At 44.2% G+C, this 12,160-nt stretch overlaps 1 pseudogene across 1 annotated transcript in view; it reads left to right on the forward strand.

Annotated features, from left to right (window-relative positions):
* The window catches only part of LOC143764693 (uncharacterized), a 133,503-nt pseudogene extending 129,843 nt beyond the window's left edge, over positions 1–3,660 (forward strand). The window contains exon 7 of the transcript XR_013213252.1: positions 108–3,660. The product of XR_013213252.1 is annotated as an uncharacterized LOC143764693 (transcript). The remainder of the gene's footprint in view (positions 1–107) is intronic.
* The last annotated feature ends 8,500 nt before the right edge of the window (positions 3,661–12,160 follow it).

The following is a 12,160-nucleotide window of genomic DNA, read 5'->3' on the forward strand; positions in this document are numbered from 1 at the left end:
TCCCGCCCTGTTAATTATAAAACCCAATAACGTTTATTTGAGAAAAAAAATATATAAAATTCATGGGTATTTTATTCAAAAATAATATTTGGCTTTATTCTTGGCAGATTACTATACCAGGAGATTAGAAAGACAGCTGACATCTTCATTTTTTAAATCAGATGATCTTGAGATTCCGCAAGATAAAATTGAAGTGAATGCCATTACTCCAGATATACCATCATCCCTTCACAGCAAAGATCTGTCATCTGATCCTTTGAAACAGGTCATGTCTTCTGATTCATTACCAACTACTAAGGAAAATCAAAGTCACAAAATAAGCATTAAAAAACAAATTGCTCCTAAGGGAAAAAAGCCAGAATGCTCAGCATGTGGAAAAAGTTTTACAAGGAAATCAAGTCTTAACACACATCAGAGAACTCACACAGGGGAGAAGCCATTTTTATGTTCAGAATGTGGGAAATGTTTTACAAAGAAATCAAGTCTTATCACACATCAGAAAACTCACATTGAGTCAAAGCCATTTTCATGTTCAGAATGTGGGAAAAGTTTTGCAAAGAAATCAAGTCTTATCACACATCAGAAAACTCACATTGAGGAGAAACCATTTTTATGTTCAGAATGTGGGAAAAGTTTTACAAAGAAATCAAGTCTTATCACACATCAGAGAAATCACCTTGGGAAGAAGCCATTTTTATGTTTCGAATGTGGGAAAAGTTTTACAAAGAAATCAAGTCTTACCACACATCAGAGAACTCACATTGGGGAGAAGCCATTTTTATGTTCAGAATGTGGAAAATGTTTTACAGAGAAATCAGGTCTTCTCAAACATCAGAGAATTCACACAGGGGAAAAACCATTTTCATGTTCAGAATGTAGAAAATGTTTTAGACAGAAATGGAGTTTTGTTATGCACCAAAGAACTCACACAGGGGAGAAGCCTTTTTCATGTTTAGAATGTGGGAAATGTTTTAATTGGAAATCCTGTGCTGTGGTACACCAGAGAACCCACACAGGGGAGAAGCCTTTTTCATGTTTAGAATGTGGGAAATGTTTTAACCAGAGATCAGAACTTGTTAGTCACCAGAGAATTCACACTGGGGAGAAGCCTTTTTCATGTTCCGAATGTGGAAAATGTTTTGTTCAGAAATCATATCTTGTTGGTCACCAGAGAATTCACACTGGTGAGAAGCCTTTTTCATGTTCAGAATGTGGAAAATGTATTGCACTGAAATCAAATTTTTTAAAGCACCAAAGAATTCACACACGGGAGAAGCCTTTTTCATGTTCAGAATGTGGAAAATGTTTTTCAAAGAAATCAACTCTTGTTACACATCAGAGAACTCACACAGAGGTGAAGCCATTTTAATGGAAAATGTTTTGTGAAGAAATCATCTCTTCTTAGTCACCAGAGCAGTCACACAGAGGATAAACCTTTTTTTTATATTCTTAATGGTGGAAATGTTTTACTTGGAAAGACACACTTTTAGCAATATAAAAATCTTGCTAATAAGTGAGTGCAACTTATACACTGGAGGCAGCTTCCTGTTACAAAGGAAAACAATAAGACTGTGTCCTTCCTGATCACTGAGAAAACTGCTCTTTCCTGCAGCCCCACACTTATGTAATTAATTGGTGCAGAGCAGGAGAGGAAGGTGCTGGGACCTTCACAGAGGCTGCACATCCTGAATGTGCAGCTAAAGAACCCGACTAGCTTATGAACCTTTCAGATCATGTAACACTGTTATACATATTTTCAAAAGTTGTCAGGTTCAGTAATGAAATGAGCTATTTCTTAATTATTTTGATCTCTTGAATTCAAATCTGACAATGAAAGTTTTTAGATCTCACTTGTTCCTAGGATATAACAGTTTTCCTTTTACTGCTACATATAATTAATGCATAAAACATTATTACTTTTGCAAATATAAAGATGTACAATATTTTGTGTAAGTTGCTGGCCACTTACTAAAGACTATTGGACCAATGCACATAGAGCAGAATCCGCGGCTTTAAGGGATGCAGACTTTTTCCAGCACAGAGCACCAGTTATGTCAATCTTATTGTTATGTTTTATTAGAGATTTGCTTGCTTGTCAGTTCAACCTCAGGAATCAATGTTTCCATTCAGTGACAGTAAGGGTATGTGCACACGTCCGGATTTCTTGCAGAAATTTCCTGAAGAAAACCGGAAATTTTCTGCAAGAAATCCGCATGTTTTTTTTCCGGTTTTTTTAGCATTCTGCAAGCGTAATTAGCTTGCAGAATGCTAAAGTTTTCCAAGCGATCTGTAGCATCGCTTGGAAAACTGACTGACAGGTTGGTCACACTTGTCAAACATACTGTTTGACAAGTGTGACCAACTTTTTACTATAGATGCTGCTTATGCAGCATCTATAGTAAAAGATAGAATGTTTAAAAATAATAAAAAAAATAAAAAAAATGCTTATACTCACCTGCAGACCTCAGCGGCGTCCGTTCCGTATAGATGGTGTGTGCGCACGACCTTCCATGACGTCGCGGTCACGTGAGCAGTCACATGACCGGTCTCGACCAATCACAGGACCGTGACGTCATCGCAGGTCCTTCACCGCACACCAGCTACAGGAACCGAAGCGGCAGCATGCACCTGAGAGGCGGGAAGACATCGAAGGTGAGTATATCACTATTTTTTATTTTAATTCTTTTTTTTTTACCACTTATATGGTGCCCAGTCCGTGGAGGAGAGTCTCCTCTCCTCCACCCTGGGTACCAACCGCACATAATCTGCTTACTTCCCGCATGGTGTGCACAGCCCCGTGCGGGAAGTAAGCAGATCAATGCACTCCTAGGTGTGCGGAATCCCCGCAATTCCGCATTTTTAATGAACATGTTGCTTTTTTTTCCGCGATGCGATTTTTTAGCGGAAAAAATCGCAACATTTGCACAAAAAATGAGGAATACACTGTAAATAATAGGAGGCATAGGTTAGCGTTTTTTTTCGCGTTTTTATCACGTTTTTATAGCGAAAAAAACGCGAAAAATCCTGAACGTGTGCACATGGCCTTAGGAGAGGAAGACATGCTGGTTGGATACTATGTAAATATAAGGCAAGACAGAATATTGCTACAGGTTACTGTAAAGCAATCATTCTATTAATCTCATCTGTATCTCAGGAGACTCAAGCTATTGTTCTACCAGCTGCTACACCCATTGTGTAAATGAGGATAGTAAACCCAGGAGAGCTGTCACCACACATGTCTCAAATGCAATCCCAACATTTCTGCCCATTCAGGGGGCTGATCCCAGAGAGAGGAACAGAAGCCACATGTATAGTCAAGGAATTGTTGGAGTGATGTCGAGGGGCAAACATCTATCGCTGAGGTCCTGGAGCGTATGGATGGATGGCCTATGGAGTTTGGGGATCGGTTGTTGACTGGTGGGGTGCTACTTGCTACGGTTATGATATCCGTCATCTGGAGGAATATAGGCTGTGACTACACACTATACCACCAGGAGATACCAAACGCTTTGGGCAAACCAAAAGTTGGGAGACAGAGTGGGTATCACCTGGTACTGGGCAGTGGAACTACCGATCGGGGTTGAGTACTTGTGGACTGAGGGCATTGTATTTTGGCCATCTACCTGAATTTGCTGTATAACCGTGGATTGAAGAAATAAAGCTAGCTGCATCGTTAACCTGCCTGGGTGATTATTAGAACCCACAACCTCAGATCTTCACATTGTGTTGTGCCAATTTTATGATATTTATTCAGAGGAAACGTAGCAACCATATCAAATAACTAAAACCTCTCTAAACACTATAATGACTCAGTTGTCGGGTATTCTGGGACCAGGGGTTCCTTCCCTTTCCCTAATGCTAATGGCGCCCTATCTCGGCCTGTTTCCCGGCTTACTTCTGATGGAGAAGGCGCCGGGACCACGCACCTTATCTTAGCTCTTGAATCTGCCCCCAGTTTGTACCCTCTCCCCACCCAGGGAAGAGGGGAGTGATAGTGTACAGTAATTCATCAACCAGACTAACAAGCTAATACAAACAGATATAAAGGAAAATACCAATCATACAAATATGCTCACACAAACAGCAGAGGTAAACAGTGAGGAGTGGAGGATAGCTTAAAACCAAAGTAGGAGAAGGAGAGGATTAGCACACAACTTAAACCACTCAACAGTCTCCGATAAATCCACCAAACGCCTTCTCAAACAACAAACCACCATCTCTAAACCATGCAGCATAAGCTTGTTCTGACAATAAGTGTTAGCCAGGGCCAAGATTATATAGATGGAAGTGGCTAACAGTTAACAGCTGAGAGCTTAATGTTGGAAAGCTTCCAAGAGCTTTAAACTGAGCATATGAACCCCTGCACTTCTAAAGGAAACCTGCACCATTTAATATGAAGGTGAAGTGCTTTTAAACAGTGCAGGAGTAGGAGAAATGAGGAGGGGATGAGTCAGGGGTCACATGATCAGGGGCCTCAGTGAATGATATCCGGAGAGAGGACGCTACATGGAAACTTCTCAGTCAGTGACATTTCCGGCATTATTTGCCCTTCACTACTGGCACAATTACCCCACACCGCCTTTTTTACAGTTTCATGTATGGAATGTAACATGTGATTTCTGTCATGACTCCCGGGTATTACTGCTGCGGGAATAACTGCACACAGCAGCAAGGGAGCTGAGGAAAGCACTGGATAACTAACCAGGTAACAACCAGGACCTGAACCATGTGACAGAGTAGGAGGTGGTTAGAGGCGAGCCACATGCTGGGGTGCAGAGGAGACGATAAACACAGGAGAGTAGTCAAACAAGCTAAGATCATAGCTAGGATATCACGAGGTACCAAAAGGGTGAGACAGGAGAATGGGTCAGGCACACAGACAAGACAAAGTTATAGCTGACAAGGAAGCCTAGTCTGGAGTGAGTATAAATACCCCTCCCAGATTCAAAGGGAGGCCAGCAAAATTAACCCTGAGAGAATAGGACATTAACCATGTCCTAACCATGACAGTACCCCACTCTTAACGGTGGGCCACTGGACCCCCAGGCTTTTCAGGGTATATGGCATGAAAAGCCTACACCAGTCAATCAGCGTGCACGGAACTGGCCGGAACCCATGACCGATGCTCAATGGAATATCCCTTCAAGTGGATTAGGTACTGAAGCCTCCGGCGCACCCACCGTGAATCAATGATATGCCCTACCTCTTACTCCAGCTGACCCTCTACCAACACTGGCGGGTCACTGGACCAGGAATTCTCTCTAACCGTCCCTACAGGTTCTAATAGGGATCTGTGGAAGACATTAGATATTTTGAAGGAGGCGGGCAACTACTGTATAGGCTACCGGGTTGATCACCTCTACAATCTTGTATGGACCTATAAACCTGGGTCCCAACTTCATAGAGAGTATCTTAAGTTTGATGTTAGGGGTAGACAACCACACCTTCCCCTCAGCCAATGCAAGAGCTGACCCCCTCCTGTCCACAAAATGTGTTTACTTCTTCTGGGCTTTGGAAATGTTCCCCTGAACCTCCCTCCAAAGGGTTCTTAACTGTTGCACCATACCCCCGGTACCAGGGCAACCAGAATCCATGCGGGAAAATTCTCCAAACTGCGAAACAAACCTATAATTGACCTGAAAGGGAGATTTACCAGTAGATTGATTAATACAACAGTTGAATGCAAATTCTGCCATGGGCAATACTTCAAACCAGTTCTCCTGTCTAGAAGAGGCCAGGCATCTCAAAATTTGTTCCAACGACTCGTTTGTGAGTTCAGTCTGTCTGTTAGATTCTGGGTGATAAGCAGAGGAGAATGACAACATAACCCCCAACTTCTTACAAAAAGCCCTCCAAAACCTAGCCATAAATTGCACACCCCTGTCAGACACCACATTCACAGGTACCCCATGCAACTGAACTATGTGCTGTATAAACAAACGAGCCAAGGTTTCAGCAGAAGGTAAACCACTACCCATACTACTGAGTTCCCCTTGGAAGACGGAAGATTAGTGATAAAGTCCTGTGGTCCATGGTTTATCTGGAATTGGCAAAGGTACCAATTCCCCGGCCAGCCGGACCTGAGAGCTCTTAGAGCGAGCGCACACCCCACGAGTATTTACAAACCTTTTGATATCAGTACCCATAGAGGACCACCAAAAACTCCTACCTATCTCCGAGTATTTTGTAGTGCTCGTACATTTAGTTTTCATCGCTTCAGCTGCATGATTTACGGTTGCTGGACAGCCTGAATACATGTGGGAATTCCCTAACGAACAGGCATTCCTCACATGTATTCAGCCTGGCTAGCAGCCATAAATCATGCAGCTGAGGCGGACGAAAACGAAATGTCTGAGCACTACAAAATACTCGGAGATTACCCAAGCATGCTCGGGGAGACCCGAGCAACAATGCTATTCACTCATCACTAGTGTGCACTTAATACAGAATCATGAAATTCTTGCAGGAGTGGGTTTATTCCTGGGAGCTTGAACTTGTGCTTCCAAAATCTCTCTCTGTAACTCAGATGAGACTTCTGCCACAACCACTCCCGGTTGAAGAATGGAGGAAGGAGGTTCTAGAGGAGACACAGAATCAAAACTTCAGGATAAGGCATCCACCTTTACATTTTTAGACCATGAAATGAAGTAGAGAAAAAAACTGTCTGGGGGTCAATCTCTTAGCGGACTCGATATAGGCCAGGTTATTATGATCAGTGATGACCGTAATGGGATGAACAGCCCCCTCCAGAAAATGCCTCCATTCTTCGAAGGCCAATTTAACCGCCAACAATTCCCTGTTGCCGACAACATAATTTCTCTCTGCCGAAGAGAATTTTTTAGAGAAAAAGAAAAGGTTTTAAGGTTAGTAAGGGTGGACGGACCCTGGGACAACACTCCTCCCACCCCCACCTCCGAAGCGTCGACCTCCATGATAAAAGGTCTTGACGGATCGGGTTGTATCAACACGAGTGCTGAAGTAAAACATTTCTTCAGTGTCTGGAAGGAATTTTTTTGTGGCCACATACCAATTTTTTACATCTGCCCCTTTAAGAGTGAGGTCCGTCAAGTGTTTCACCACCTGCAAAGTGTTATGGACCTGGTGGTTAGGAGCACCCGGAATGACCTGATGAGTAAACTCAAAATCGGGACTAGCTCTGGGGAAGTGGAAACTCTGCTGACCGCAAACCCTACTCCTATCACACACACTAGAAATAGCCGTGGAGCGTACCTAACTCTTCCTAGACGCCTCTTCACAGCCTAAGAGCTAACTACACCTAAAGATAGAAATAGAAGCCTTACCTTGCCTCGGAGAAATTCCCCAAAGGTAAAGGCAAACCCCCACATATATTGACTGTGAGTTAAGAGGAAAGTCACAAACACAGGAATGAAACAGGTTTTAGCAAAGGAGGCCAGATTTCACTAAATAGTCAGAGGATAGAAAAGGGATCTATGCGGTCAGCACAAAAGACTACAAAAAACCACGCAGAGTAAGCAAAAAGACTCCCCACACCGACTCACGGTGTGGAGGTGCCACTCTGCACCCCCAGAGCTTCCAGCTAGCAAAGGAATATCATGATAGCAAGCCGGACTAGAAATAGCAGTACTAAGAAATATATTCAGGAAGCAGTAACAACAAATGAACTAGCAAAAACTTAGCTTCTGCTGGAGTAGACAGGTCCTCAGAGAAGTCCAAGAGAGATCTGAACCAATACTGAAACATTGACAGCTGGCATGAAGTAACGATCTGAGTGGAGTTAAATAGGAAGCCAGCATAGAAATAAATGAGAGCAGCTGATAAAGCCAACCTCAGTGACCAGCAGTTCCGCTCGAAGCCACCAGAGGGAGTCCAAGAGCAGAACTAACCAAAGTACCATTCATGACCACAGGAGGGAGTCCGAGAACGGAATTCACAACAGTACCCCCCCTTGAGGAGGGGTCACCGAACCCTCACCAGGGCCCCCAGGCCGATCAGGACGAGCCAAATGAAAGGCACAAACTAAATCGGCAGCATGGACATCGGAGGCAACAACCCAGGAATTATCCTCCTGACCATAGCCCTTCCACTTAACCAGGTACTGAAGCTTCCGTCTCGAAATACGAGAATCCAACATTTTTTCCACCACATACTCCAACTCCCCCTCAACCAACACCGGAGCAGGAGGATCAACGGAGGGAACCATAGGCGCCACGTACCTCCGCAACAACGACCTATGGAACACATTATGGATGGCAAAAGAAGCTGGAAGGACCAAACGAAATGACACAGGGTTGAGAATTTCAGAAATCTTATAAGGACCAATGAAACGAGGCTTAAACTTAGGAGAAGAAACCTTCATAGGAACATAACGAGAAGACAACCAAACCAAATCCCCAACACGAAGTCGGGGACCAACACAACGACGGCGGTTAGCGAAACGTTGAGCCTTCTCCTGGGACGTCAGATTGTCCACTACGTGAGTCCAAATTTGCTGCAACCTGTCCACCACAGAATCCACACCAGGACAGTCAGAAGGCTCAACCTGCCCTGAAGAAAAACGAGGATGAAAACCAGAATTGCAAAAAAAAGGCGAAACCAAAGTAGCCGAACTAGCCCGATTATTAAGGGCGAACTCAGCCAATGGCAAGAAGGTCACCCAATCATCCTGATCAGCAGAAACAAAGCATCTCAGATAGGTTTCCAAAGTCTGGTTGGTTCGTTCGGTTTGGCCATTTGTTTGAAGATGGAAAGCCGAAGAAAAAGACAAATCAATGCCCATCTTAGCACAAAAGGACCGCCAAAACCTAGAGACAAACTGGGAACCTCTGTCCGACACAATGTTCTCCGGAATGCCATGCAAATGAACCACATGTTGAAAAAATAATGGCACCAAATCAGAGGAGGAAGGTAATTTAGGCAAGGGTACCAAATGGACCATCTTAGAAAAGCGATCACAAACCACCCAGATGACAGACATCCTTTGAGAGACAGGAAGATCTGAAATAGAATCCATGGAAACATGCGTCCAAGGCCTTTTCGGGACTGGCAAGGGCAAAAGCAACCCACTGGCACGAGAACAGCAGGGCTTAGCCCGAGCACAAGTTCCACAGGACTGCACAAAAGAACGCACATCCCGTGACAAGGAAGACCACCAAAAGGACCTAGCCACCAAATCTCTGGTACCAAAAATCCCAGGATGACCAGCCAACACCGAGCAATGAACCTCAGAAATAACTCTGCTAGTCCATCTATCAGGGACAAACAGTTTCTTCGCTGGACAACGGTCAGGTCTATCAGCCTGAAACTCCTGCAGCACCCTCCGCAAATCAGGGGAGATGGCAGACAAAATTACCCCCTCTTTGAGAATACCAGCCGGCTCAGGGACTCCCGGAGAATCAGGCACAAAACTCCTAGAAAGGGCATCCGCCTTCACATTCTTAGAACCTGGAAGGTATGAGACCACAAAATCGAAACGGGAGAAAAACAGCGACCATCGAGCCTGTCTAGGATTCAACCGCTTGGCAGACTCGAGATAAGTCAGATTTTTGTGATCCGTCAAGACCACCACGCGGTCCTTGGCTCCCTCAAGCCAATGTCGCCACTCCTCGAATGCCCACTTCATAGCTAGCAGCTCCCGATTGCCAACAACATAATTACGCTCAGCAGGCGAAAACTTTCTAGAAAAGAAGGCACATGGCTTCATCACAGAGCCATCAGAACTTCTTTGAGACAAAACAGCCCCTGCTCCAATCTCAGAAGCATCAACCTCTACCTGAAAAGGGAGCGAAACATCTGGCTGACGCAACACAGGGGCCGAAGAAAAACGACGTTTCAGCTCCTGAAAAGCCTCAACGGCCGCAGAGGTCAAATCAGTCAAAGGTTTAACCACACTAGAAAAATTAGCGATGAAGCGACGGTAAAAATTAGCAAAGCCCAGGAATTTCTAGAAGCTCTTCACAGATGTAGGTTGAGTCCAATCATAAATGGCCTGAACCTTAACAGGATCCATCTCGATAGTAGAAGGGGAAAAAATGAAGCCCAAAAAGGAAACCTTCTGAACTCCGAAGAGACATTTAGACCCCTTCACAAACAAGGAATTAGCACGAAGGACCTGGAATACCATTCTGACCTGTTTCACATGAGACTCCCAATCATCCGAAAAGACCAAAATATCATCCAAATATACAATCATGAATCTATCCAGATACTTTCGGAAGATGTCATGCATAAAGGACTGAAACACAGATGGAGCATTTGAAAGCCCGAATGGCATTACCAGGTACTCAAAATGGCCCTCGGGCGTATTAAATGCTGTTTTCCATTCATCGCCCTGTTTAATACGCACAAGGTTATACGCCCCTCGAAGATCTTTCTTGGTGAACCAACTAGCCCCCTTAATCCGAGCAAACAAATCAGACAGCAGAGGCAAAGGGTACTGAAATTTGACCGTGATTTTATTGAGAAGGCGGTAATCTATACAGGGTCTCAGAGAACCATCCTTCTTGGCCACAAAAAAGAACCCTGCTCCCAACGGTGATGAAGACGGGCGAATATGCCCTTTCTCCAAGGACTCCTTTATATAACTCCACATAGCGGCGTGCTCTGGCACAGATAAATTAAAAAGTCGGCCCTTAGGAAACTTACTACCAGGAATCAAATTTATAGCACAATCACAATCCCTATGAGGGGGTAGGACACTGGATTTGGGCTCATCAAATACATCCTGGTAATCCGACAGAAACTCAGGGACTTCAGAAGGAGTGGAAGCAGAAATTGACACCAACGGAACATCGCCATGTACCCCTTGACAACCCCAACTAGACACAGACATTGATTTCCAATCCAATACTGGATTATGAACCTGTAGCCATGGCAAACCCAACACGACCACATCATGCAAATTATGCAACACCAAAAAGCGAATATCTTCCTGATGTGCAGGAGCCATGCACATGGTCAACTGAGTCCAGTACTGAGGTTTATTCTTGGCCAACGGCGTGGCATCAATTCCCCTTAATGGAATAGGATACTGCAAAGGCTCCAGGAAAAAACCACAGCACCTGTCAAACTCCAAGTCCATCAAATTCAGGGCAGCGCCTGAATCCACAAATGCCATAACCGAGTAGGATGACAAAGAGCAAATCAGAGTAACAGACAAAAGAAATTTAGGCTGTACAGTACCAATGGTGACAGACCTAGCGAACCGCTTAGTGCGCTTAGGACAATCAGAGATAGCATGAGTGGGGTCACCACAGTAAAAACACAGCCTATTCTGACGTCTGTGTTCTTGCCTTTCAGTTCTGGTCAAAGTTCTATCACATTGCATAGGTTCAGGCCTCTGCTCAGAGGACACCGCCAAATGGTGCACAATTTTGCGCTCGCGCAAACGCCGATCAATTTGGATGGCCAAGGACATTGATTCATTCAGACCAGCAGGCATGGGGAATCCCACCATAACATCCTTAAGGGCTTCAGAAAGACCCTTTCTAAAAATTGCTGCCAGGGCACACTCATTCCATTGAGTAAGCACAGACCATTTTCTAAACTTCTGACAATATATCTCCGCTTCATCCTGACCCTGACACAAAGCTAGCAAGATTTTCTCTGCCTGATCCACTGAATTCGGTTCGTCATAAAGCAATCCAAGCGCCAGAAAAAACGCATCTACATTAAGCAATGCAGGATCTCCTGGCGCAAGGGAGAATGCCCAGTCTTAAGGGTCGCCACGCAACAAAGAAATAATAATTTTTACTTGCTGAATGGGGTCACCAGAGGAGCGGGGTTTCAAAGCAAGAAACAGTTTACAATTATTTTTGAAATTCAGAAACTTAGATCTATCCCCAGAAAACAAATCAGGATTTGGAATTCTAGGCTCTAACATCGGATTCTGAACTACATAATCTTGAATGCTTTGTACCCTTGCAGTGAGATGATCCACACAAGAGGACAGACCTTGAATATCCATATCTACACCTGAGTCCTGAACCACCCAGAGGTTAAGGGGAAAAGAGAGACAAAACACACTGCAAAGAAAAAAAATGGGTTCAGAACTTCTCTTATCCCTCTTTTGAGATGCATTAACACTTTATGGGCCATCTGTACTGTTATGGACCTGGTGGTTAGGAGCACCCGGAATGACCTGATGAGTAAACTCAAAATCGGGACTAGCTCTGGGGAAGTG

This window comes from Ranitomeya variabilis, chromosome 4 (assembly GCF_051348905.1).
Source record: "Ranitomeya variabilis isolate aRanVar5 chromosome 4, aRanVar5.hap1, whole genome shotgun sequence".
NCBI classification, from domain to species: Eukaryota; Metazoa; Chordata; class Amphibia; order Anura; family Dendrobatidae; genus Ranitomeya; species Ranitomeya variabilis.